Source organism: Dendropsophus ebraccatus, chromosome 2, assembly GCF_027789765.1.
Source record: "Dendropsophus ebraccatus isolate aDenEbr1 chromosome 2, aDenEbr1.pat, whole genome shotgun sequence".
NCBI lineage: Eukaryota > Metazoa > Chordata > Amphibia > Anura > Hylidae > Dendropsophus > Dendropsophus ebraccatus.
In genome coordinates this window covers 1,000,111-1,028,054 of record NC_091455.1, presented here as the reverse complement: position 1 = coordinate 1,028,054, position 27,944 = coordinate 1,000,111, and the positions used below count along the sequence as shown (strand labels likewise).

General features: G+C 55.0%; 1 protein-coding gene across 3 annotated transcripts in view; it reads left to right on the top strand.

The window, feature by feature from the left end:
• Nucleotides 1-10,210: 10,210 nt before the first annotated feature.
• The window catches only part of HGH1 (HGH1 homolog), a 67,342-nt gene continuing 49,608 nt past the window's right edge, over nt 10,211-27,944 (top strand). The window contains exon 1 of one of the 3 annotated variants that reach the window (XM_069956850.1): nt 10,211-10,282. The gene's annotated coding sequence lies outside the window, so the exon portion shown is untranslated. The other 2 variants (XM_069956852.1, XM_069956851.1) reach the window with 2 other exon arrangements.

Here is a 27,944-nt window from a genome sequence, read left to right as displayed (position 1 = left end):
TTATTCACTTCTGCGTCCTTACGGGGAGGCTGTGATTAATGCTTAACCCTTGTAATACAGCATAACATCGAGAACAGCTGCGAGGTCACGGACAGTAGGCGCATAGACTCTCTGTATGAACGGGTTCCGGAAGTGAAAACAATCTGTTCGGTGACCAGTGGAAATAGTACTTGTATTGGTTCCACTCCTTTCTTGTGCCCTGTCGATTCGGTACAAGATGTAGGCGCCATGGATCAATAGACCCGTGGATTATTCTCACCGCTTAGGAGGACGGCAAAGAGGGAAAGCATCCCGCCGCAAGCAGGAGCCTACTATAAGACCTAGATAGGTCTGGACAATCCCCAATAAGCTATCTAGGGCTGGGTGCGAGAATGGGACAGATGTTCACTAAAAAGAGGAACCCATCATCTTTATGGCAGGGCTATGGGAAATTGAACAGCTAAGATATAGTTAGCAATGGGCATGAGAAGATGCAGTGTAAGACCTAGAGCAGATATTGAGGAGGTTTGATGTAAAGGCAGATACATGCCTTAGCCCCACCAACCTCTGGCTCTCTGACCAACACCTGGGAACCCCTCACACTCCTGTGCACACTTATTATGCCTTGTGGGTAGGTGACCAGACCTCCATGTAACATGCGGGGCAAATGGGTCCTTGGAATTTCCAGGAACCTTAGGGGTCAATGTAAGTACTATCCCTAGTGGGGAATCAAGGATTAGAGAGTAGAGAGAGATGAGAGCCAGAGGGTCAGACAGAAGGAAACATTCAGGATAATGGGTGGGAAGCACAGGTCCAGCTGGGTGGACATGTCATGTGCCGGTGACCACCAATATCTAGATAAGACAGAATATTGTAGTGTGTGTGGCCGACCCAAGCCACATCATTATGTTATAAACTGGGTACAATGGTGTATCTGTATACAAACCCCAGACCCTGCAAAAAGCCAACCTACCTCCAATGGTGGCGTATAGATACTATGTTCTGCAGGAGCCAACCTACCTCCAATGGTGGCGTATAGATACTATGTTCTGCAGGAATCTTCCCCTTGGTCAGCTGTTAATGAATATGCTGGAGGAGTTTAGCAGCATACAATTATTTGGCATATAATCAGCCTCACAAGAGTTCTTGTTTGTTTGTGTTATTTCTTGTTTTGTACAAGGTCATCAACCAGCTCTGAGGGCTGCAGATCACATGCTGTTAATGTCCTCCCCTACACTATACTGTTATATTGCAGCCAGTCTTGCCAAGCTGGTGTTCCCCTTTAGAAGAAGTATGTTATGTGTTACAAAATGTTGATCATTTTTGTTGTCCCGATCATAAAACATGTATTTATTTGTGTACGCCACTTTTCTGTAATCAGCCCTCAAAGATGGCGACTGAAAGCCAACCACTCCCCCATATCATCCACGTCTGTATTATAATTGTGACGTCTCAAAACCACGCCCTAAGCCAACACCCCTATATCCGGTTATCCAGTCCGGTGGCCATTTTAACTCCTGGCATTTCTGTCCTCCGCCCATACTGCTTAATGTCACTGAGGGGGCGGGCACAGGACTCTCCGATAGAGTCTGACAACTGTTCTGCACATTTATCGATGAATGTTATTACCTGATGGTTAGAAAAGTGATAATTGGTAAAGATCAAACGCAGAAGTTTGTGCACTTATTAAGAGCCCGGAGTAGTTTACTACTGTAATATATATATATACATATATATTTCCATGTAACTTTATTTAACAAGTCTATATATATATATATATATATATATATATATATATATATATATATATGTACACATCTATCCTAATTTCTACGCAAATTATTTTTTTCTACTAAGTTATAAGTATGTGTGTCACTTTCCAAGGTTACCTGTGAGATGGGACAGACCGGGGGATGCTCAGAGCTGCACAGTCTGGTGTATAGGAGCACAGCGCTGATATCCTCTGTAACTTCAAGGATGTTTGGAAAAAAAAATTTCTTCCAAGAAGTTTTAACTATAATTTTCCTGCTCACTGCTCAAGGTTAGAAGCGAGGCACAGAACATTCTACTTACTGATAGGAGCCGCTTATTGAAGGAATTTATTCATTTCAGCTAATTTATTTATTTTTTTTTCTTTTTCCAGGAAAACATGTATTGTGCTCACAGATTTTCACTACAAGGATAAATAATGGTACAAATTAAGCTGAAGGTGCTGACACTTATAAAATAATTATTCTCTATAAACATTTATATTGTCAGAGTGTGTTCTAATTGTTTTTTACCAAAAGAAGGTTAATATGGGACGAGTGTACAATGTTTAATTCCCTTACATTGGCATCACAACATATGGGGTAAATTCGCCCCTGCGAGCCCCTGGGACAAAGGAATATTTAATGAAAAAATAACGATTAAATTTTAATCCCCTCCTCCATGAGGTATAAATAGGCTCCACCTCCCCCTAGACCTCAGTCTTTTGTACGTCGTTGCTGTTAGCCCTAGGGGACTTTGTCCCCTCCTCCGTTTTTATGCTTTGTTAACCTGTTGCATTCAGGTTTTCTCTCCAGGTAATGATTGCTGGGATGCCGCTGGAGCCGGTGTCCAGGTAGTATCCTGATATTTGCTTCTGCAGGTCTTAGCTTTTAAGTTTTTCTTACCTAGTGCGTCTTGGAACGCACTCTGCGTGTCACCCGAGCCACTGGTTTTTCTTCCAGTCGCGTTCGACTGTGGAACGCATCAGCGCTGCGTGCGTCTCAGCACTTCGGCGTCATGTCACTTCCGGGGGCCGGCAGCGGCGCACTCTCTGCATGCCGGATTAGCTGTGTGTTCAAGGCAGAAGGTAAGCTGTTGCTACCTCTAGGTCTGGCTGTCTTCCTCTGGAAGGATTTTCTGTGGCTCATTTGGATCTAATAGAAAACATCTGAGTGCAAAGTGCTGTGATCTCTCTTCTATATACTTAAAAGTAAGTGTTGCTGCCACCTAGTGTCTCTTTCCGATATCACTCTAGCCAGGCTAGTGGTTTATATGTATTGTAATACATTGATTATTTGCAGATGTCTGAAATGGAGACCAGTCCTGCTGCTGGTAAAAGACCTTCTAAGGAAGCACTTCATGTGCCGAGTGTGAGACTCCTCTACCTGACGGCTATGGATACCGATAATTTTTTCCAGATAAGATTCATCCTTTCTTTCATAAAAATATTTATGAATGCCTAAAAATATTTATAATGCCTAAGTACGCTGTCCTTCATGCAGACCTAAACCTATGAGGAGCCTGATGTTCAGGATGTAGTTGTATGGGTCAAGGACTATGTGCAAAAGACTTTAGCGGCTAATGAGAATCGCCGCCCGTGTCCTAAGATAAAGACCAAACTGAGTATTTCTCTCTCTACTCCCAGCCTGTGAGTATATTACTTTATGGCTGTAGGATTATGGTCATTTTCAGTTTTACTGTGATTGATGAAGTTAAGTCATCATCTTCTTCTGAAACCTCTTCTACTTCTGAAGATGAGAGAATTATTCAGGGGGTATTTCACAGCTGATAGAATTCACAAGCTCTGCTAAGCTGTGCAAGCTGAAATACACCCTGAGGAAATAGAAGAGGATAGGATTGGTCCTCCTCAAAAAAGCCTAGGGCTTTTTCTGTGGGTAAGACTTCATTGTCTATGTTACAGGCGGAATGGAAGGAACCGGAAAAGGCTCCGGGTTTGAGCAAGAGGTTTAAGACCTTATATGTTCTCAAGGAAGAACAATGTAAGGACTGGAATGAGCCTCTAAAGGTGGACCCGGCCATAGCCAAACTGTCGAAATGTACTGTGCTGCCTGCGGAGGACGGATCCAATCTTAAGGATCCGATGGATAGACACCAGTCCTCTCCCCTGTATACAGACCCCACACACCAGTCCTCTCCCCTGTATACAGACCCCACACACCAGTCCTCTCCCCCTGTATACAGACCACACACACACCAGTCCTCTCCCCTGTATACAGACCCCACACACCAGTCCTCTCCCCTGTATACAGACCCCACACACCAGTCCTCTCCCCTGTATACAGACCCCACACACACCAGTCCTCTCCCCTGTATACAGACCCCACACACCAGTCCTCTCCGCTGTATACAGACCCCTCACACCAGTCCTCTCCACCTGTATACAGACCCCACACACCAGTCCTCTCCCCCTGTATACAGACCCCACACACACCAGTCCTCTCCCCTGTATACAGACCCCACACACCAGTCCTCTCTCCCTGTATACAGACCACACACACCAGTCCTCTCCCCCTGTATACACCACACACACCAGTCCTCTCCCCCTGTATACACCACACACACCAGTCCTCTCCCCCTGTATACAGACCCCACACACCAGTCCTCTCCCCTGTATACAGACCCCACACACCAGTCCTCTCCCCTGTATACAGACCCCACACACCAGTCCTCTCTCCCTGTATACAGACCCCACACACCAGTCCTCTCCCCCTGTATACAGACCCCCCGCACACCAGTCCTCTCCCCCTGTATACAGACCCCACACACCAGTCCTCTCCCCTGTATACAGACCCCACACACCAGTCCTCTCCCCCTGTATACAGACCCCCCGCACACCAGTCCTCTCCCCCTGTATACAGACCCCACACACACCAGTCCTCTCCCCCTGTATACAGACCCCACACACACCAGTCCTCTCCCCTGTATACAGACCCCACACACCAGTCCTCTCCCCCTGTATACAGACCCCCCCGCACACCAGTCCTCTCCCCCTGTATACAGACCCCACACACACCAGTCCTCTCCCCCTGTATACAGACCCCACACAACACCAGTCCTCTCCCCCTGTATACAGACCCCACACACACCAGTCCTCTCCCCTGTATACAGACCACACACACACCAGTCCTCTCCCCTGTATACAAACCCCACACACCAGTCCTCTCCCCCTGTATACAGACCCCCCACACACCAGTCCTCTCCCCTGTATACAGACCACACACACCAGTCCTCTCCCCCTGTATACAGACCCCACACACCAGTCCTCTCCCTGTATACAGACCCCACACACCAGTCCTCTCCCCCTGTATACAGACCCCCCACACACCAGTCCTCTCCCCTGTATACAGACCCCACACACCAGTCCTCTCTCCCTGTATACAGACCCCACACACCAGTCCTCTCCCCCTGTATACAGACCCCACACACCAGTCCTCTCCCCCTGTATACAGACCCCCCGCACACCAGTCCTCTCCCCCTGTATACAGACCCCACACACACCAGTCCTCTCCCCCTGTATACAGACCCCACACACACCAGTCCTCTCCCCTGTATACAGACCACACACACACCAGTCCTCTCCCCTGTATACAGACCCCACACACCAGTCCTCTCCCCCTGTATACAGACCCCCCACACACCAGTCCTCTCCCCTGTATACAGACCACACACACCAGTCCTCTCCCCCTGTATACAGACCCCACACACCAGTCCTCTCCCCTGTATACAGACCCCACACACCAGTCCTCTCCCCCTGTATACAGACCCCCCACACACCAGTCCTCTCCCCTGTATACAGACCCCACACACACCAGTCCTCTCCCCCTGTATACAGACCCCCCCCACACACCAGTCCTCTCCCCTGTATACAGACCCCACACACCAGTCCTCTCCCCCTGTATACAGACCCCCCACACCAGTCCTCTCCCCCTGTATACAGACCCCACACACCAGTCCTCTCCCCCTGTATACAGACCCCCCCCCCATACACACCAGTCCTCTCCCCCTGTATACAGACCCCCCCCCCCCACACACACACACACCAGTCCTCTCCCCCTGTATACAGACCCCACACACCAGTCCTCTCCCCCTGTATACAGACCCCACACACCAGTCCTCTCCCCTGTATACAGACCCCCCCCCACCAGTCCACTCCCCTGTATACACCACACACACCAGTCCTCTCCCCTGTATACAGACCCCACACACCAGTCCTCTCCCCCTGTATACAGACCCCACACACCAGTCCTCTCCCCTGTATACAGACCCCACATACACCAGTCCTCTCCCCTGTATACAGACCCCACACACCAGTCCTCTCCCCCTGTATACAGACCCCCCCCCCCCCATACACACCAGTCCTCTCCCCCTGTATACAGACCCCCCCCCCCCACACACACACACACCAGTCCTCTCCCCCTGTATACAGACCCCCCACACACCAGTCCTCTCCCCTGTATACAGACCCCACACACCAGTCCTCTCCCCTGTATACAGACCCCCCCCCACCAGTCCTCTCCCCCTGTATACAGACCCCACACACCAGTCCTCTCCCCTGTATACAGACCCCACACACCAGTCCTCTCCCGCTGTATACAGACCCCACACACACCAGTCCTCTCCCCTGTATACAGACCCCACACACCAGTCCTCTCCCCTGTATACAGACCCCCCACACACCAGTCCTCTCCCCTGTATACAGACCCCACACACCAGTCCTCTCCCCCTGTATACAGACACCCCCCCCCCCAGTCCTCTCCCCCTGTATACAGACCCCACACACCAGTCCTCTCCACCTGTATACAGAGCCCACACACCAGTCCTCTCCCCTGTATACAGACCCCCCACACCAGTCCTCTCCCCCTGTATACAGACCCCACACACACACCAGTCCTCTCCCCTGTATACAGACCCCACACACACACCAGTCCTCTCCCCTGTATACAGACCCCACACACACCAGTCCTCTCCCCTGTATACAGACCCCACACACCAGTCCTCTCCCCCTGTATACAGACCCCACACACCAGTCCTCTCCCCCTGTATACAGACCCCACACACCAGTTCTCTCCCCTATATACAGACCCCACACACCAGTCCTCTCCCCTATATACAGACCCCACACACCAGTCCTCTCCCTGTATACAGACCCCACACACCAGTCCTCTCCCCCTGTATACAGACCCCACACACCAGTCCTCTCCCCCTGTATACAGACCCCACACACCAGTCCTCTCCCCCTGTATACAGACCCCCACACACCAGTCCTCTCCCCCTGTACACAGACCCCCCACACCAGTCCTCTCCCCTGTATACAGACCCCACACACCAGTCCTCTCCCCCTGTATACAGACCCCACACACCAGTCCTCTCCCCCTGTATACACCACACACACCAGTCCTCTTCCCCTGTATACAGACCCCACACACCAGTCCTCTCCCCCTGTATACAGACCCCCACACACCAGTCCTCTCCCCCTGTATACAGACCCCCACACACACACCAGTCCTCTCCCCTGTATACAGACTACACACACCAGTCCTCTCCACTGTATACAGACCCCACACACCAGTCCTCTCCCCCTGTATACAGACCCCCCACACACACCAGTCCTCTCCCCTGTATACAGACTACACACACCAGTCCTCTCCACTGTATACAGACCCCACACACCAGTCCTCTCCCCCTGTATACAGACCCCCACACACCAGTCCTCTCCCCCTGTATACAGACCCCACACACCAGTCCTCTCCACTGTATACAGACCCCACACACCAGTCCTCTCCCCCTGTATACAGACCCCCACACACCAGTCCTCTCCCCTGTATACAGACCCCACACACCAGTCCTCTCCCCCTGTATACAGACCCCCCACACCAGTCCTCTCCCCTGTATACAGACCCCCCACACCAGTCCTCTCCCCTGTATACAGACCCCACACACCAGTCCTCTCCCCCTGTATACAGACCCCACACACCAGTCCTCTCCCCCTGTATACAGACCCCACACACCAGTCCTCTCCCCCTGTATACAGACCCTACACACCAGTCCTCTCCCCCTGTATACAGACCCTACACACCAGTCCTCTCCCCCTGTATACAGACCCCACACACCAGTCCTCTCCCCCTGTATACAGACCCCACACACACCAGTCCTCTCCCGCTGTATACAGACCACACACACCAGTCCTCTCCCCCTGTATACAGACCCCACACACACCAGTCCTCTCCCCCTGTATACAGACCCCACACACCAGTCCACTCCCCCTGTATACAGACCCCACACACCAGTCCTCTCCCCCTGTATACAGACCCCCCCACACACCAGTCCTCTCCCCTGTATACAGACCCCACACACCAGTCCTCTCCCCCTGTATACAGACCCCCCACACCAGTCCTCTCCCCTATATACAGACCCCACACACCAGTCCTCTCCCCCTGTATACAGACCCCACACACCAGTCCTCTCCCCTGTATACAGACCCCACACACCAGTCCTCTCCCCCTGTATACAGACCCCACACACCAGTCCTCTCCCCCTGTATACAGACCCCCCACACACCAGTCCTCTCCCCCTGTATACAGACCCCACACACCAGTCCTCTCCCCTGTATACAGACCCCACACACCAGTCCTCTCCCCCTGTATACAGACCCCACACACCAGTCCTCTCCCCCTATATACAGACCCCACACACCAGTCCTCTCCCCCTGTATACAGACCCCACACACCAGTCCTCTCCCCTGTATACAGACCCCACACACCAGTCTCTCCCCCTGTATACAGACCCCACACACACCAGTCCTCTCCCCCTGTATACAGACCCCACACACCAGTCCTCTCCCCCTGTATACAGCCCCCACACACCAGTCCTCTCCCCTATATACAGACCCCACACACCAGTCCTCTCCCCCTGTATACAGACCCCACACACCAGTCCTCTCCCCTGTATACAGACCCCACACCCAGTCCTCTCCCCCTGTATACACCACACACACCAGTCCTCTCCCTGTATACAGACCCCACACACCAGTCCTCTCCCCCTGTATACAGACCACACACACCAGTCCTCTCCCCCTGTATACAGACCCCACACACCAGTCCTCTCCCCTGTATACAGACCCCACACACCAGTCCTCTCCCCCTGTATACAGACCCCACACACCAGTCTCCCCCTGTATACAGACCCCACACACCAGTCCTCTCCCCCTGTATACAGACCCCCCCACACACCAGTCCTCTCCCCCTGTATACAGACCCCCCCACACACCAGTCCTCTCCCCCTGTATACAGACCCCCCCACACACCAGTCCTCTCCCCCTGTATACACCACACACACCAGTCCTCTCCCCCTGTATACAGACCCTACACACCAGTCCTCTCCCTGTATACAGACCCCACACACCAGTCCTCTCCCCCTGTATACAGACCCCACACACACACCAGTCCTCTCCCCCTGTGTACAGACCCCACACACACACCAGTCCTCTCCCCCTGTGTACAGACCCCACACACACCAGTCCTCTCCCCCTGTATACAGACCACACACACCAGTCCTCTCCCCTGTATACAGACCACACACACCAGTCCTCTCCCCCTGTATACAGACCCCACACACACCAGTCCTCTCCCCTGTATACACCACACACACCAGTCCTCTCCCCTGTATACACCACACACACCAGTCCTCTCCCCTGTATATAGACCCCACACACACCAGTCCTCTCCCCCTGTATACAGACCCCACACACACCAGTCCTCTCCCCCTGTATACAGACCCCACACACACCAGTCCTCTCCCCCTGTATACAGACCCCACACACACCAGTCCTCTCCCCTGTATACAGACCACACACACCAGTCCTCTCCCCTGTATACAGACCCCACACACCAGTCCTCTCCCCCTGTATACAGACCCCACACACACCAGTCCTCTCCCCTGTATACAGACCACACACACCAGTCCTCTCCCCTGTATACAGACCCCACACACCAGTCCTCTCCTCCTGTATACAGACCCCACACACCAGTCCTCTCCCCTGTATACAGACCCCACACACCAGTCCTCTCCCCTGTATACAGACCCCACACACACCAGTCCTCTCCCCCTGTATACAGACCCCACACACACCAGTCCTCTCCCCTGTATACAGACCCCACACACACACCAGTCCTCTGCCCCTGTATACAGACCCCACACACACCAGTCCTCTCCCCCTGTATACAGACCCCACACACACCAGTCCTCTCCCCCTGTATACAGACCCCACACACCAGTCCTCTCCCCTGTATACAGACCCCACACACCAGTCCTCTCCCCTGTATACCCCTCCATGCTACTATGGATATTGCAGCTTCCTTCCCTCTGTTTCTGCACAGTGAATGGTGCAGCAGATCACTGCTTCCTACTTCCGGTCGCGGCCCCGCCCCTCCTGGTGACATCACACCTCAAAGGAGAGGATACACTCTAGACTCCACCTCATCGGCCGGTGACGTCACGTCTGCGCCGGAAGTGAGTCCACGTGTACTGCAGATCTGTGAGTAACAACAGAAGCGCGGTATAACCGAGGACCCCCCCCCCCCCCTCACACATTATACCGGACCCCCCCCCCCTCCTCACACATTATACCGGACCCCCCCCCCCACCCTCACACATTATACCGGACCCCCCCCCTCCTCACACATTATACCGGACCCCCCCCCCCCCCTCACACATTATACCGGACCCCCCCCCTCCTCACACATTATACCGGACCCCCCCCCCTCCTCACACATTATTACCGGCCCCCCCCCCTCACACATTATACCGGACCCCCCCCCCCTCCTCACACATTATACCGGACCCACCCCCCCTCCTCACACATTATACCGCCCCCCCCCCTCACACATTATACCGGACCCCCCCCCCTCCTCACACATTATACCGGACCCCCCCCCCTCACACATTAGACCGGACCCCCCCCCCTCCTCACGACATTATACCGGAACCCCCCCCCCCCCCCCCTCCTCACACATTATACCGACCCCCCCCCCCCTCCTCACACATTATACCGTGACCCCCCCCCCCCCCTCCTCACACATTATACCGACCCCCCCCCCCCTCTCACACATTATACCGGACCCCCCCCCCTCCTCACACATTATAACCGGACCCCCCCCCTCCTCACACATTATACCGGACCCCCCCCCCCCCCTCCTCACACATTATACCGGACCCCCCCCCCCCTCCTCACACATTATACCGGACCCCCCCCCCCCCCCTCCACACACATTATACCGGACCCCCCCCCCCCTCCTCACACATTATACCGGACCCCCCCCCCCTCCTCACACATTATACCGGACCCCCCCCCCCTCCTCACACATTATACTGGAACCCCCCCCCCCCCCCTCCTCACACATTATACCGGGCCCCCCCCCCCCCTCCTCACACATTATAACTGGACCCCCCCCCCCCCCTCCTCACACATTATACCGGACCCCCCCCCCTCCTCACACATTATACCGGACCCCCCCCCCTCCTCACACATTATACCGGACCCCCCCCCCTCCTCACAACATTATACCGGACCCCCCCCCCCTCCTCACACATTATACCGGACCCCCCCCCCCCTCCTCACACATTATACCGGACCCCCCCCCCCTCCTCACACATTATAACCGGACCCCCCCCCCCCCCCTCACACATTTTACCGGTCCCCCCCCCCCCCCTCCTCACACATTATACCGGACCCCCCCCCCCTCCTCACACATTATACCGGACCCCCCCCCCCCCCTCCTCACACATTATTCCGGCCCCCCCCCCCTCCCTCACACATTATTCCGGCCCCCCCCCTCCTCACACATTATACCGGACCCCCCCCCCCCCCCCCCTCCTCACACATTATACCGGACCCCCCCCCCCCCTCACACATTATACCGGCCCCCCAGCTCCCCCTCTCCATGCTCCGCTCTATCTGTAGTATGTGACACTGTAGCCCCCCAGCTCCTCCTCTCCATGCTCCGCTCTATCTGTAGTATGTGACACTGTAGCCCCCCAGCTCCTCCTCTCCATGCTCCGCTCTATCTGTAGTATGTGACACTGTAGCCCCCCAGCTCCTCCTCTCCATGCTCCGCTCTATCTGTATGTGACACTGTAGCCCCCCAGCTCCTCCTCTCCATGCTCCGCTCTATCTGTAGTATGTGACACTGTAGCCCCCCCAGCTCCTCCTCTCCATGCTCCGCTCTATCTGTAGTATGTGACACTGTAGCCCCCCAGCTCCTCCTCTCCATGCTCCGCTCTATCTGTATGTGACACTGTAGCCCCCCAGCTCCTCCTCTCCATGCTCCGCTCTATCTGTATGTGACACTGTAGCCCCCCAGCTCCTCCTCTCCATGCTCCGCTCTATCTGTAGTATGTGACACTGTAGCCCCCCAGCTCCCCCTCTCCATGCTCCGCTCTATCTGTAGTATGTGACACTGTAGCCCCCCAGCTCCTCCTCTCCATGCTCCGCTCTATCTGTATGTGACACTGTAGCCCCCCAGCTCCTCCTCTCCATGCTCCGCTCTATCTGTATGTGACACTGTAGCCCCCAGCTCCTCCTCTCCATGCTCCGCTCTATCTGTATGTGACACTGTAGCCCCCCAGCTCCCCCTCTCCATGCTCCGCTCTATCTGTAGTATGTGACACTGTAGCCCCCCAGCTCCTCCTCTCCATGCTCCGCTCTATCTGTAGTATGTGACACTGTAGCCCCCCAGCTCCCCCTCTCCATGCTCCGCTCTATCTGTAGTATGTGACACTGTAGCCCCCTAGCTCCTCCTCTCCATGCTCCGCTCTATCTGTATGTGACACTGTAGCCCCCCAGCTCCCCCTCTCCATGCTCCGCTCTATCTGTAGTATGTGACACTGTAGCCCCCCAGCTCCTCCTCTCCATGCTCCGCTCTATCTGTAGTATGTGACACTGTAGCCCCCCAGCTCCTCCTCTCCATGCTCCGCTCTATCTGTATGTGACACTGTAGCCCCCCAGCTCCTCCTCTCCATGCTCCGCTCTATCTGTATGTGACACTGTAGCCCCCCAGCTCCTCCTCTCCATGCTCCGCTCTATCTGTAGTATGTGACACTGTAGCCCCCCAGCTCCTCCTCTCCATGCTCCGCTCTATCTGTATGTGACACTGTAGCCCCCCAGCTCCCCCTCTCCATGCTCCGCTCTATCTGTATGTGACACTGTAGCCCCCCAGCTCCTCCTCTCCATGCTCCGCTCTATCTGTATGTGACACTGTAGCCCCCCAGCTCCTCCTCTCCATGCTCTGCTCTATCTGTATGTGACACTGTAGCCCCCCAGCTCCCCCTCTCCATGCTCCGCTCTATCTGTAGTATGTGACACTGTAGCCCCCAGCTCCTCCTCTCCATGCTCCGCTCTATCTGTAGTATGTGACACTGTAGCCCCCAGCTCCCCCTCTCCATGCTCCGCTCTATCTGTATGTGACACTGTAGCCCCCCAGCTCCCCCTCTCCATGCTCCGCTCTATCTGTAGTATGTGACACTGTAGCCCCCCAGCTCCTCCTCTCCATGCTCCGCTCTATCTGTATGTGACACTGTAGCCCCCCAGCTCCCCCTCTCCATGCTCCGCTCTATCTGTATGTGACACTGTAGCCCCCCAGCTCCCCCTCTCCATGCTCCGCTCTATCTGTATGTGACACTGTAGCCCCCCAGCTCCTCCTCTCCATGCTCCGCTCTATCTGTAGTATGTGACACTGTAGCCCCCCAGCTCCCCCTCTCCATGCTCCGCTCTATCTGTAGTATGTGACACTGTAGCCCCCCAGCTCCTCCTCTCCATGCTCCGCTCTATCTGTATGTGACACTGTAGCCCCCCAGCTCCTCCTCTCCATGCTCCGCTCTATCTGTAGTATGTGACACTGTAGCCCCCCAGCTCCTCTTCTCCATGCTCCGCTCTATCTGTAGTATGTGACACTGTAGCCCCCCAGCTCCCCCTCTCCATGCTCCGCTCTATCTGTATGTGACACTGTAGCCCCCCAGCTCCTCCTCTCCATGCTCCGCTCTATCTGTATGTGACACTGTAGCCCCCCAGCTCCTCCTCTCCATGCTCCGCTCTATCTGTAGTATGTGACACTGTAGCCCCCAGCCCCCCCTCTCCATGCTCCGCTCTATCTGTATGTGACACTGTAGCCCCCCAGCTCCTCCTCTCCATGCTCCGCTCTATCTGTAGTATGTGACACTGTAGCCCCCCAGCTCCTCCTCTCCATGCTCCGCTCTATCTGTATGTGACACTGTAGCCCCCCAGCTCCTCCTCTCCATGCTCCGCTCTATCTGTAGTATGTGACACTGTAGCTCCCCAGCTCCTCCTCTCCATGCTCCGCTCTATCTGTATGTGACACTGTAGCCCCCCAGCTCCTCCTCTCCATGCTCCGCTCTATCTGTATGTGACACTGTAGCCCCCAGCTCCTCCTCTCCATGCTCCGCTCTATCTGTATGTGACACTGTAGCCCCCCAGCTCCTCCTCTCCATGCTCCGCTCTATCTGTATGTGACACTGTAGCCCCCCAGCTCCTCCTCTCCATGCTCCGCTCTATCTGTATGTGACACTGTAGCCCCCCAGCTCCTCCTCTCCATGCTCCGCTCTATCTGTAGTATGTGACACTGTAGCCCCCCCGCTCCTCCTCTCCATGCTCCGCTCTATCTGTATGTGACACTGTAGCCCCCCAGCTCCCCTCTCCATGCTCCGCTCTATCTGTAGTATGTGACACTGTAGCCCCCCAAGCTCCTCCTCTCCATGCTCCGCTCTATCTGTATGTGACACTGTAGCCCCCCAGCTCCTCCTCTCCATGCTCCGCTCTATCTGTAGTATGTGACACTGTAGCCCCCCAGCTCCTCCTCTCCATGCTCCGCTCTATCTGTAGTATGTGACACTGTAGCCCCCCAGCTCCTCCTCCTCATGCTCCGCTCTATCTGTAGTATGTGACACTGTAGCCCCCCAGCTCCTCCTCTCCATGCTCCGCTCTATCTGTAGTATGTGACACTGTAGCCCCCAGCTCCTCCTCTCCATGCTCCGCTCTATCTGTATGTGACACTGTAGCCCCCCAGCTCCTCCTCTCCATGCTCCGCTCTATCTGTATGTGACACTGTAGCCTCCCAGCTCCTCCTCTCCATGCTCCGCTCTATCTGTATGTGACACTGTAGCCCCCCAGCTCCTCCTCTCCATGCTCCGCTCTATCTGTATGTGACACTGTAGCCCCCCAGCTCCTCCTCTCCATGCTCCGCTCTATCTGTATGTGACACTGTAGCCCCCCAGCTCCTCCTCTCCATGCTCCGCTCTCTGTATGTGACACTGTAGCCCCCCAGCTCCTCCTCTCCATGCTCCGCTCTATCTGTAGTATGTGACACTGTAGCCCCCCAGCTCCTCCTCTCCATGCTCCGCTCTATCTGTAGTATGTGACACTGTAGCCCCCCAGCTCCTCCTCTCCATTCTCCGCTCTATCTGTATGTGACACTGTAGCCCCCCAGCTCCTCCTCTCCATGCTCCGCTCTATCTGTATGTGACACTGTAGCCCCCCAGCACCTCCTCTCCATGCTCCGCTCTATCTGTAGTATGTGACACTGTAGCCCCCCAGCTCCTCCTCTCCATGCTCAGTTCTATCTGTAGTATGTGACACTGTAGCCCCCCAGCTCCTCCTCTCCATGCTCCGCTCTATCTGTATGTGACACTGTAGCCCCCCAGCTCCTCCTCTCCATGCTCCGCTCTATCTGTATGTGACACTGTAGCCCCCCAGCTCCTCCTCTCCATGCTCCGCTCTATCTGTATGTGACACTGTAGCCCCCCAGCTCCTCCTCTCCATGCTCCGCTCTATCTGTAGTATGTGACACTGTAGCCCCCCAGCTCCTCCTCTCCATGCTCAGTTCTATCTGTAGTATGTGACACTGTAGCCCCCCAGCTCCTCCTCTCCATGCTCCGCTCTATCTGTATGTGACACTGTAGCCCCCCAGCTCCTCCTCTCCATGCTCCGCTCTATCTGTATGTGACACTGTAGCCCCCCAGCTCCTCCTCTCCATGCTCCGCTCTATCTGTATGTGACACTGTAGCCCCCCAGCACCTCCTCTCCATGCTCCTCTCTATCTGTAGTATGTGACACTGTAGCCCCCCAGCTCCTCCTCTCCATGCTCCGCTCTATCTGTATGTGACACTGTAGCCCCCCAGCTCCTCCTCTACATGCTCCGCTCTATCTGTAGTATGTGACACTGTAGCCCCCCAGCTCCCCCTCTCCATGCTCCGCTCTATCTGTAGTATGTGACACTGTAGCCCCCCAGCTCCTCCTCTCCATGCTCCGCTCTATCTGTATGTGACACTGTAGCCCCCCAGATCCTCCTCTCCATGCTCCGCTCTATCTGTAGTATGTGACACTGTAGCCCCCCAGCTCCCCCTCTCCATGCTCCGCTCTATCTGTATGTGACACTGTAGCCCCCCAGCTCCTCCTCTCCATGCTCCGCTCTATCTGTAGTATGTGACACTGTAGCCCCCCAGCTCCTCCTCTCCATGCTCCGCTCTATCTGTAGTATGTGACACTGTAGCCCCCCAGCTTCTCCTCTCCATGCTCTGCTCTATCTGTAGTATGTGACACTGTAGCCCCCCAGCTCCCCCTCTCCATGCTCCGCTCTATCTGTATGTGACACTGTAGCCCCCCAGCTCCTCCTCTCCATGCTCCGCTCTATCTGTAGTATGTGACACTGTAGCCCCCCCAGCTCCTCCTCTCCATGCTCCGCTCTATCTGTAGTATGTGACACTGTAGCCCCCCAGCTTCTCCTCTCCATGCTCTGCTCTATCTGTAGTATGTGACACTGTAGCCCCCCAGCTCCTCCTCTCCATGCTCCGCTCTATCTGTATGTGACACTGTAGCCCCCCAGCTCCTCCTCTCCATGCTCCGCTCTATCTGTATGTGACACTGTAGCCCCCCAGCTCCCCCTCTCCATGTTCCGCTCTATCTGTATGTGACACTGTAGCCCCCCAGCTCCTCCTCTCCATGCTCCGCTCTATCTGTATGTGACACTGTAGCCCCCCAGCTCCTCCTCTCCATGCTCCGCTCTATCTGTATGTGACACTGTAGCCCCCCAGCTCCTCCTCTCCATGCTCCGCTCTATCTGTATGTGACACTGTAGCCCCCCAGCTCCTCCTCTCCATGCTCCGCTCTATCTGTATGTGACACTGTAGCCCCCCAGCCCCTCCTCTCCATGCTCCGCTCTATCTGTATGTGACACTGTAGCCCCTTAGCTCCTCCTCTCCATGCTCCGCTCTATCTGTATGTGACACTGTAGCCCCCCAGCTCCCCCTCTCCATGCTCCGCTCTATCTGTATGTGACACTGTAGCCCCCCAGCTCCCCCTCTCCATGCTCCGCTCTATCTGTATGTGACACTGTAGCCCCCCAGCTCCTCCTCTCCATGCTCCGCTCTATCTGTATGTGACACTGTAGCCCCCCAGCTCCTCCTCTCCATGCTCCGCTCTATCTGTATGTGACACTGTAGCCCCCCAGCTCCCCCTCTCCATGCTCCGCTCTATCTGTATGTGACACTGTAGCCCCCCAGCTCCTCCTCTCCATGCTCCGCTCTATCTGTATGTGACACTGTAGCCCCCCAGCTCCTCCTCTCCATGCTCCGCTCTATCTGTATGTGACACTGTAGCCCCCCAGCTCCTCCTCTCCATGCTCCGCTCTATCTGTAGTATGTGACACTGTAGCCCCCCAGCTCCTCCTCTCCATGCTCCGCTCTATCTGTAGTATGTGACACTGTAGCCCCCCAGCTCCTCCTCTCCATGCTCCGCTCTATCTGTAGTATGTGACACTGTAGCCCCCCAGCTCCTCCTCTCCATGCTCCGCTCTATCTGTATGTGACACTGTAGCCCCCCAGCTCCTCCTCTCCATGCTCCGCTCTATCTGTATGTGACACTGTAGCCCCCCAGCCCCTCCTCTCCATGCTCCGCTCTATCTGTATGTGACACTGTAGCCCCCCAGCTCCCCCTCTCCATGCTCCGCTCTATCTGTAGTATGTGACACTGTAGCCCCCCAGCTCCTCCTCTCCATGCTCCGCTCTATCTGTAGTATGTGACACTGTAGCCCCCCAGCTCCTCCTCTCCATGCTCCGCTCTATCTGTAGTATGTGACACTGTAGCCCCCCAGCTCCCCCTCTCCATGCTCCGCTCTATCTGTATGTGACACTGTAGCTCCCCAGCTCCTCCTCTCCATGCTCCGCTCTATCTGTATGTGACACTGTAGCCCCCCAGCTCCTCCTCTCCATGCTCCGCTCTATCTGTATGTGACACTGTAGCCCCCCAGCTCCTCCTCTCCATGCTCCGCTCTATCTGTAGTATGTGACACTGTAGCCCCCCAGCTCCCCCTCTCCATGCTCCGCTCTATCTGTAGTATGTGACACTGTAGCCCCCCAGCTCCTCCTCTCCATGCTCCGCTCTATCTGTATGTGACACTGTAGCCCCCCAGCTCCTCCTCTCCATGCTCCGCTCTATCTGTAGTATGTGACACTGTAGCCCCCCAGCTCCTCCTCTCCATGCTCCGCTCTATCTGTAGTATGTGACACTGTAGCCCCCCAGCTCCTCCTCTCCATGCTCCGCTCTATCTGTATGTGACACTGTAGCCCCCCCAGCTCCTCCTCTCCATGCTCCGCTCTATCTGTATGTGACACTGTAGCCCCCCAGCTCCTCCTCTCCATGCTCCGCTCTATCTGTAGTATGTGACACTGTAGCCCCCCAGCTCCTCCTCTCCATGCTCCGCTCTATCTGTAGTATGTGACACTGTAGCCCCCCAGCTCCTCCTCTCCATGCTCCGCTCTATCTGTATGTGACACTGTAGCCCCCCAGCTCCTCCTCTCCATGCTCCGCTCTATCTGTATGTGACACTGTAGCCCCCCAGCTCCCCCTCTCCATGCTCCGCTCTATCTGTAGTATGTGACACTGTAGCCCCCCAGCTCCCCCTCTCCATGCTCCGCTCTATCTGTATGTGACACTGTAGCCCCCCAGCTCCTCCTCTCCATGCTCCGCTCTATCTGTATGTGACACTGTAGCCCCCCAGCTCCTCCTCTCCATGCTCCCCTCTATCTGTATGTGACACTGTAGCCCCCCAGCTCCTCCTCTCCATGCTCCGCTCTCTGTATGTGACACTGTAGCCCCCCAGCTCCTCCTCTCCATGCTCCGCTCTATCTGTATGTGACACTGTAGCCCCCCAGCTCCTCCTCTCCATGCTCCGCTCTATCTGTATGTGACACTGTAGCCCCCCAGCTCCTCCTCTCCATGCTCCGCTCTATCTGTAGTATGTGACACTGTAGCCCCCCAGCTCCCCCTCTCCATGCTCCGCTCTATCTGTAGTATGTGACACTGTAGCCCCCCAGCTCCTCCTCTCCATGCTCCGCTCTATCTGTATGTGACACTGTAGCCCCCCAGCTCCTCCTCTCCATGCTCCGCTCTATCTGTATGTGACACTGTAGCCCCCCAGCTCCCCCTCTCCATGCTCCGCTCTATCTGTATGTGACACTGTAGCCCCCCAGCTCCTCCTCTCCATGCTCCGCTCTATCTGTAGTATGTGACACTGTAGCCCCCCATCTCCCCCTCTCCATGCTCCGCTCTATCTGTAGTATGTGACACTGTAGCCCCCCAGCTCCTCCTCTCCATGCTCCGCTCTATCTGTATGTGACACTGTAGCCCCCCAGCTCCTCCTCTCCATGCTCCCCTCTATCTGTAGTATGTGACACTGTAGCCCCCCAGCTCCTCCTCTCCATGCTCCCCTCTATCTGTAGTATGTGACACTGTAGCCCCCCAGCTCCTCCTCTCCATGCTCCCCTCTATCTGTAGTATGTGACACTGTAGCCCCCCAGCTCCTCCTCTCCATGCTCCGCTCTATCTGTAGTATGTGACACTGTAGCCCCCCAGCTCCTCCTCTCCATGCTCCGCTCTATCTGTATGTGACACTGTAGCCCCCCAGCTCCCCCTCTCCATGCTCCGCTCTATCTGTAGTATGTGACACTGTAGCCCCCCAGCTCCTCCTCTCCATGCTCCGCTCTATCTGTATGTGACACTGTAGCCCCCCAGCTCCTCCTCTCCATGCTCCGCTCTATCTGTAGTATGTGACACTGTAGCCCCCCAGCTCCTCCTCTCCATGCTCCGCTCTATCTGTAGTATGTGACACTGTAGCCCCCCAGCTCCTCCTCTCCATGCTCCGCTCTATCTGTAGTATGTGACACTGTAGCCCCCCAGCTCCCCCGCTCCATGCTCCGCTCTATCTGTATGTGACACTGTAGCCCCCCAGCTCCTCCTCTCCATGCTCCGCTCTATCTGTATGTGACACTGTAGCCCCCCAGCTCCCCCTCTCCATGCTGCGCTCTATCTGTAGTATGTGACACTGTAGCCCCCCAGCTCCTCCTCTCCATGCTCCGCTCTATCTGTATGTGACACTGTAGCCCCCCAGCTCCTCCTCTCCATGCTCCGCTCTATCTGTAGTATGTGACACTGTAGCCCCCCAGCTCCTCCTCTCCATGCTCTGCTCTATCTGTATGTGACACTGTAGCCCCCCAGCTCCCCCTCTCCATGCTCCGCTCTATCTGTATGTGACACTGTAGCCCCCCAGCTCCTCCTCTCCATGCTCCGCTCTATCTGTATGTGACACTGTAGCCCCCCAGCTCCTCCTCTCCATGCTCCGCTCTATCTGTATGTGACACTGTAGCCCCCCAGCTCCTCCTCTCCATGCTCCGCTCTATCTGTATGTGACACTGTAGCCCCCCAGCTCCCCCTCTCCATGCTCCGCTCTATCTGTAGTATGTGACACTGTAGCCCCCCAGCTCCTCCTCTCCATGCTCCGCTCTATCTGTATGTAACACTGTAGCCCCCCAGATCCTCCTCTCCATGCTCCGCTCTATCTGTATGTGACACTGTAGCCCCCCAGCTCCCCCTCTCCATGCTCCGCTCTATCTGTAGTATGTGACACTGTAGCCCCCCAGCTCCCCCTCTCCATGCTCCGCTCTATCTGTATGTGACACTGTAGCCCCCCAGCTCCTCCTCTCCATGCTCCGCTCTATCTGTAGTATGTGACACTGTAGCCCCCCAGCTCCTCCTCTCCATGCTCCGCTCTATCTGTATGTGACACTGTAGCCCCCCAGCTCCTCCTCTCCATGCTCCGCTCTATCTGTATGTGACACTGTAGCCCCCCAGCTCCCCCTCTCCATGCTCCGCTCTATCTGTATGTGACACTGTAGCCCCCCAGCTCCTCCTCTCCATGCTCCCCTCTATCTGTATGTGACACTGTAGCCCCCAGCTCCTCCTCTCCATGCTCCGCTCTATCTGTATGTGACACTGTAGCCCCCCAGCTCCTCCTCTCCATGCTCCGCTCTATCTGTATGTGACACTGTAGCCCCCCAGCTCCTCCTCTCCATGCTCCGCACTATCTGTAGTATGTGACACTGTAGCCCCCCAGCTCCTCCTCTCCATGCTCCGCTCTATCTGTATGTGACACTGTAGCCCCCCAGCTCCTCCTCTCCATGCTCCGCTCTATCTGTATGTGGCACTGTAGCCCCCAGCTCCTCCTCTCCATGCTCCGCTCTATCTGTAGTATGTGACACTGTAGCCCCCCAGCTCCTCCTCTCCATGCTCCGCTCTATCTGTAGTATGTGACACTGTAGCCCCCCAGCTCCTCCTCTCCATGCTCCGCTCTATCTGTATGTGACACTGTAGCCCCCCAGCTCCCCCTCTCCATGCTCCGCTCTATCTGTATGTGACACTGTAGCCCCCCAGCTCCTCCTCTCCATGCTCCCCTCTATCTGTATGTGACACTGTAGCCCCCCAGCTCCTCCTCTCCATGCTCCGCTCTATCTGTATGTGACACTGTAGCCCCCCAGCTCCTCCTCTCCATGCTCCGCTCTATCTGTAGTATGTGACACTGTAGCCCCCCAGCTCCCCCTCTCCATGCTCCGCTCTATCTGTAGTATGTGACACTGTAGCCCCCCAGCTCCCCCTCTCCATGCTCCTCTCTATCTGTATGTGACACTGTAGCCCCCCAGCTCCTCCTCTCCATGCTCCGCTCTATCTGTATGTGACACTGTAGCCCCCCAGCTCCTCCTCTCCATGCTCCGCTCTATCTGTATGTGACACTGTAGCCCCCCAGCTCCTCCTCTCCATGCTCCGCTCTATCTGTATGTGACACTGTAGCCCCCCAGCTCCTCCTCTCCATGCTCCGCTCTATCTGTATGTGACACAGTAGCCCCCCCAGCTCCTCCTCTCCATGCTCCGCTCTATCTGTATGTGACACTGTAGCCCCCCAGCTCCTCCTCTCCATGCTCCGCTCTATCTGTATGTGACACTGTAGCCCCCCAGCTCCCCCTCTCCATGCTCCGCTCTATCTGTAGTATGTGACACTGTAGCCCCCCAGCTTCTCCTCTCCATGCTCTGCTCTATCTGTATGTGACACTGTAGCCCCCCAGCTCCTCCTCTCCATGCTCCGCTCTATCTGTAGTATGTGACACTGTAGCCCCCCAGCTCCTCCTCTCCATGCTCCGCTCTATCTGTAGTACGTGACACTGTAGCCCCCCAGCTCCTCCTCTCCATGCTCCGCTCTATCTGTAGTATGTGACACTGTAGCCCCCCAGCTCCTCCTCTCCATGCTCCGCTCTATCTGTATGTGACACTGTAGCCCCCCAGCTCCTCCTCTCCATGCTCCGCTCTATCTGTATGTGACACTGTAGCCCCCCAGCTCCTCCTCTCCATGCTCCGCTCTATCTGTAGTATGTGACACTGTAGCCCCCCCAGCTCCTCCTCTCCATGCTCCGCTCTATCTGTAGTATGTGACACTGTAGCCCCCCAGCTCCTCCTCTCCATGCTCCGCTCTATCTGTATGTGACACTGTAGCCCCCCAGCTCCTCCTCTCCATGCTCCGCTCTATCTGTATGTGACACTGTAGCCCCCAGCTCCTCCTCTCCATGCTCCGCTCTATCTGTAGTATGTGACACTGTAGCCCCCCAGCTCCTCCTCTCCATGCTCCGCTCTATCTGTAGTATGTGACACTGTAGCCCCCCAGCTCCTCCTCTCCATGCTCCGCTCTATCTGTATGTGACGCTGTAGCCCCCCAGCTCCTCCTCTCCATGCTCCGCTCTATCTGTAGTATGTGACACTGTAGCCCCCTAGCTCCTCCTCTCCATGCTCCGCTCTATCTGTAGTATGTGACACTGTAGCCCCCCAGCTCCGCTCTATCTGTATGTGACACTGTAGCCCCCCAGCTCCTCCTCTCCATGCTCCGCTCTATCTGTATGTGACACTGTAGCCCCCCAGCTCCCCCTCTCCATGCTCCGCTCTATCTGTATGTGACACTGTAGCCCCCCAGCTCCTCCTCTCCATGCTCCGCTCTATCTGTAGTATGTGACACTGTAGCCCCCCAGCCCCTCCTCTCCATGCTCCGCTCTATCTGTATGTGACACTGTAGCCCCCCAGCTCCTCCTCTCCATGCTCCGCTCTATCTGTAGTATGTGACACTGTAGCCCCCCAGCTCCTCCTCTCCATGCTCCGCTCTATCTGTATGTGACACTGTAGCCCCCCAGCTCCTCCTCTCCATGCTCCGCTCTATCTGTATGTGACACTGTAGCCCCCCAGCTCCCCCTCTCCATGCTCCGCTCTATCTGTATGTGACACTGTAGCCCCCCAGCTCCTCCTCTCCATGCTCCGCTCTATCTGTATGTGACACTGTAGCCCCCCAGCTCCTCCTCTCCATGCTCCGCTCTATCTGTATGTGATACTGTAGCCCCCCAGCTCCCCCTCTCCATGCTCCGCTCTATCTGTAGTATGTGACACTGTAGCCCCCCAGCTCCTCCTCTCCATGCTCCGCTCTATCTGTAGTATGTGACACTGTAGCCCCCCAGCTCCCCCTCTTCATGCTCCGCTCTATCTGTATGTGACACTGTAGCCCCCCAGCTCCTCCTCTCCATGCTCCGCTCTATCTGTAGTATGTGACACTGTAGCCCCCCAGCTCCCCCTCTCCATGCTCCGCTCTATCTGTATGTGACACTGTAGCCCCCCAGCTCCTCCTCTCCATGCTCCGCTCTATCTGTATGTGACACTGTAGCCCCCCAGCTCCCCCTCTCCATGCTCCGCTCTATCTGTATGTGACACTGTAGCCCCCCAGCTCCTCCTCTCCATGCTCCGCTCTATCTGTATGTGACACTGTAGCCCCCCAGCTCCTCCTCTCCATGCTCCGCTCTATCTGTATGTGATACTGTAGCCCCCCAGCTCCCCCTCTCCATGCTCCGCTCTATCTGTAGTATGTGACACTGTAGCCCCCCAGCTCCTCCTCTCCATGCTCCGCTCTATCTGTATGTGACACTGTAGCCCCCCAGCTCCTCCTCTCCATGCTCCGCTCTCTTGGTCTTAAAGGGGTTGTCCGGAATTTTTTTATAAACTAGCATTGCATTGACCTCTGTGGATGTTGCATATTCTACATACACTTCTATTTTTTATTTAGAGCGCTTACTGTGTTCTCAGGCTCAGTCACATGACCACTCTGCCTGTGTTTCTTTACTTCCTGTGATGTCACGTTCCCTTTCTATTTCCTGTTCCTGCCAGTGAGGGAACAGTGAGTCATCAGGTGGGTGTGGTTATGCAAATATTTCTTTAGCCACACCCATAACATCTGAGCCCAGAAAAACTGCAGCAGTGAGGACAGCATGATAGACTACAATCTCTGTACAGCACTGCAGCATAGGTTGGAGCTATATACAGTAAATAAAGGAACTTTTGGGGTGATTTATCAAAACTTGTGCAGAGGAACAGGGAGGCAGTTGCCCATAGCAACCAGTCAGATTCTAGGTTTCATTTTCCAAGGCCTTTTTTTAAAAATGAAAGAAGCAATCTGATTGGTCGCTATGGGTATCTGCTCCCCTGCACAGGCTGTGATACATCTCCACCTATATTGTTGTACAGTTCTAGGGCACAGCTGCTGCTGTGTAATATGGAGAGGAGAGAGGCTGCTGCTGTGTAATATGGGGAGGAGAGAGGCTGCTGTGTAATATGGAGAGGAGAGAGGCTGCTGCTGTGTAATATGGAGAGGAGAGAGGCTGCTGCTGTGTAATATGGAGAGGAGAGAGGCTGCTGTGTAATATGGAGAGGAGAGAGGCTGCTGTGTAATATGGAGAGGAGAGAGGCTGCTGTGTAATATGGAGAGGAGAGAGGCTGCTGTGTAATATGGGGAGGAGAGAGGCTGCTGTGTAATATGGGGAGGAGAGAGGCTGCTGCTGTGTAATATGGGGAGGATAGAGGCTGCTGTGTAATATGGGGAGGAGAGAGGCTGCTGCTGTGTAATATGGAGAGGAGAGAGGCTGCTGCTGTGTAATATGGAGAGGAGAGAGGCTGCTGTGTAATATGGGGAGGAGAGAGGCTGCTGCTGTGTAATATGGAGAGGAGAGAGGCTGCTGCTGTGTAATATGGGGAGGAGAGAGGCTGCTGTGTAATATGGAGAGGAGAGAGGCTGCTGCTATGTAATATGGAGAGGAGAGAGGCTGCTGTGTAATATGGAGAGGAGAGAGGCTGCTGCTGTGTAATATGGGGAGGAGAGAGGCTGCTGCTGTGTAATATGGAGAGGAGAGAGGCTGCTGCTGTGTAATATGGGGAGGAGAGAGGCTGCTGTGTAATATGGAGAGGAGAGAGGCTGCTGCTGTGTAATATGGAGAGGAGAGAGGCTGCTGCTGCTGTGTAATATGGAGAGGAGAGAGGCTGCTGCTGTGTAATATGGGGAGGAGAGAGGCTGCTGTGTGTAATATGGGGAGGAGAGAGGCTGCTGCTGTGTAATATGGAGAGGAGAGAGGCTGCTGTGTAATATGGGGAGGAGAGAGGCTGCTGTGTAATATGGAGAGGAGAGAGGCTGCTGCTGTGTAATATGGGGAGGAGAGAGGCTGCTGTGTAATATGGGGAGGAGAGAGGCTGCTGCTGTGTAATATGGAGAGGAGAGAGGCTGCTGTGTAATATGGAGAGAGAGGCTGCTGTGTAATATGGGGAGGAGAGAGGCTGCTGCTGTGTAATATGGAGAGAGAGGCTGCTGTGTAATATGGAGAGGAGAGAGGCTGCTGCTGTGTAATATGGAGAGGAGAGAGGCTGCTGTGTAATATGGAGAGAGAGGCTGCTGTGTAATATGGGGAGGAGAGAGGCTGCTGCTGTGTAATATGGAGAGAGAGGCTGCTGTGTAATATGGAGAGGAGAGAGGCTGCTGCTGTGTAATATGGGGAGGAGAGAGGCTGCTGCTGTGTAATATGGAGAGGAGAGAGGCTGCTGCTGTGTGTAATATGGAGAGGAGAGAGGCTGCTGTGTAATATGGAGAGGAGAGAGGCTGCTGCTGTGTAATATGGAGAGGAGAGAGGCTGCTGTGTAATATGGAGAGGAGAGAGGCTGCTGTGTGTAATATGGAGAGGAGAGAGGCTGCTGCTGTGTAATATGGGGAGGAGAGAGGCTGCTGCTGTGTAATATGGGGAGGAGAGAGGCTGCTGCTGTGTAATATGGGGAGGAGAGAGGCTGCTGCTGTGTAATATGGAGGGGAGAGAGGCTGCTGTGTAATATGGAGAGGAGAGAGGCTGCTGCTGTGTAATATGGAGAGGAGAGAGGCTGCTGTGTAATATGGAGAGGAGAGAGGCTGCTGTGTAATATGGAGAGGAGAGAGGCTGCTGCTGTGTAATATGGAGAGGAGAGAGGCTGCTGCTGTGTAATATGGAGAGGAGAGAGGCTGCTGCTGTGTAATATGGAGAGGAGAGAGGCTGCTGTGTAATATGGGGAGGAGAGAGGCTGCTGTGTAATATGGAGAGGAGAGAGGCTGCTGCTGTGTAATATGGAGAGGAGAGAGGCTGCTGTGTAATATGGAGAGGAGAGAGGCTGCTGTGTGTAATATGGAGAGGAGAGAGGCTGCTGCTGTGTAATATAGAGAGGAGAGAGGCTGCTGCTGTGTAATATGGGGAGGAGAGAGGCTGCTGTGTGTAATATGGAGAGGAGAGAGGCTGCTGCTGTGTAATATAGAGAGGAGAGAGGCTGCTGCTGTGTAATATGGAGAGGAGAGAGGCTGCTGTGTAATATGGAGAGGAGAGAGGCTGCTGCTGTGTAATATGGAGAGGAGAGAGGCTGCTGCTGTGTAATATGGGGAGGAGAGAGGCTGCTGTGTGTAATATGGAGAGGAGAGAGGCTGCTGCTGTGTAATATGGGGAGGAGAGAGGCTGCTGTGTGTAATATGGAGAGGAGAGAGGCTGCTGCTGTGTAATATAGAGAGGAGAGAGGCTGCTGCTGTGTAATATGGAGAGGAGAGAGGCTGCTGTGTAATATAGAGAGGAGAGAGGCTGCTGTGTAATATGGGGAGGAGAGAGGCTGCTGCTGTGTAATATGGAGAGGAGAGAGGCTGCTGTGTAATATGGAGAGGAGAGAGGCTGCTGTGTAATATGGGGAGGAGAGGGGCTGCTGCTGTGTAATATGCTGTATACCTCCTCCTTTGACATCACCCCTGTTATATACCTCCTCCCGTGACATCACCCTCTGCTATATACCTCCTCCTGTGACATCACCCCCTACTATATACCTCCTCCTGTGACATCACCCCCTGCTATATACCTCCTCCTGTGACATCACCCCCTACTATATACCTCCTCCTGTGACATCACCCTCTGCTATATACCTCCTCCTGTGACATCACCCCCTACTATATACCTCCTCCTGTGACATCACCCCCTGCTATATACCTCCTCCTGTGACATCACCCCCTGCTATATACCTCCTCCTGTGACATCACCCCCTACTATATACCTCCTCCTGTGACATCACCCCCTACTATATACCTCCTCCTGTGACATCACCCCTGTTACCTCCTCCTGTGACATCACCCCCTGCTATATACCACCTCCTGTGACATCACCCCCTGCTATATACCTCCTCCTGTGACATCACCCCCTGCTGTATACCTCCTTCCGTGATATCACCCCCTGCTGTATACCTCCTCCTGTGACATCACCCCCTACTATATACCTCCTCCTGTGACATCACCCCCTACTATATACCTCCTCCTGTGACGTCTCCCCTGCTTTCCTGCAAAATACAAGTGACTGCCTATCTTCTCTCTCTAACACTATGACCTCTCTGTTCCTCAAACTTAATCTCTCCAAAACTGAACTTCTTATATTTCCTCCCTCTAACAATCCTAAAGCCGACA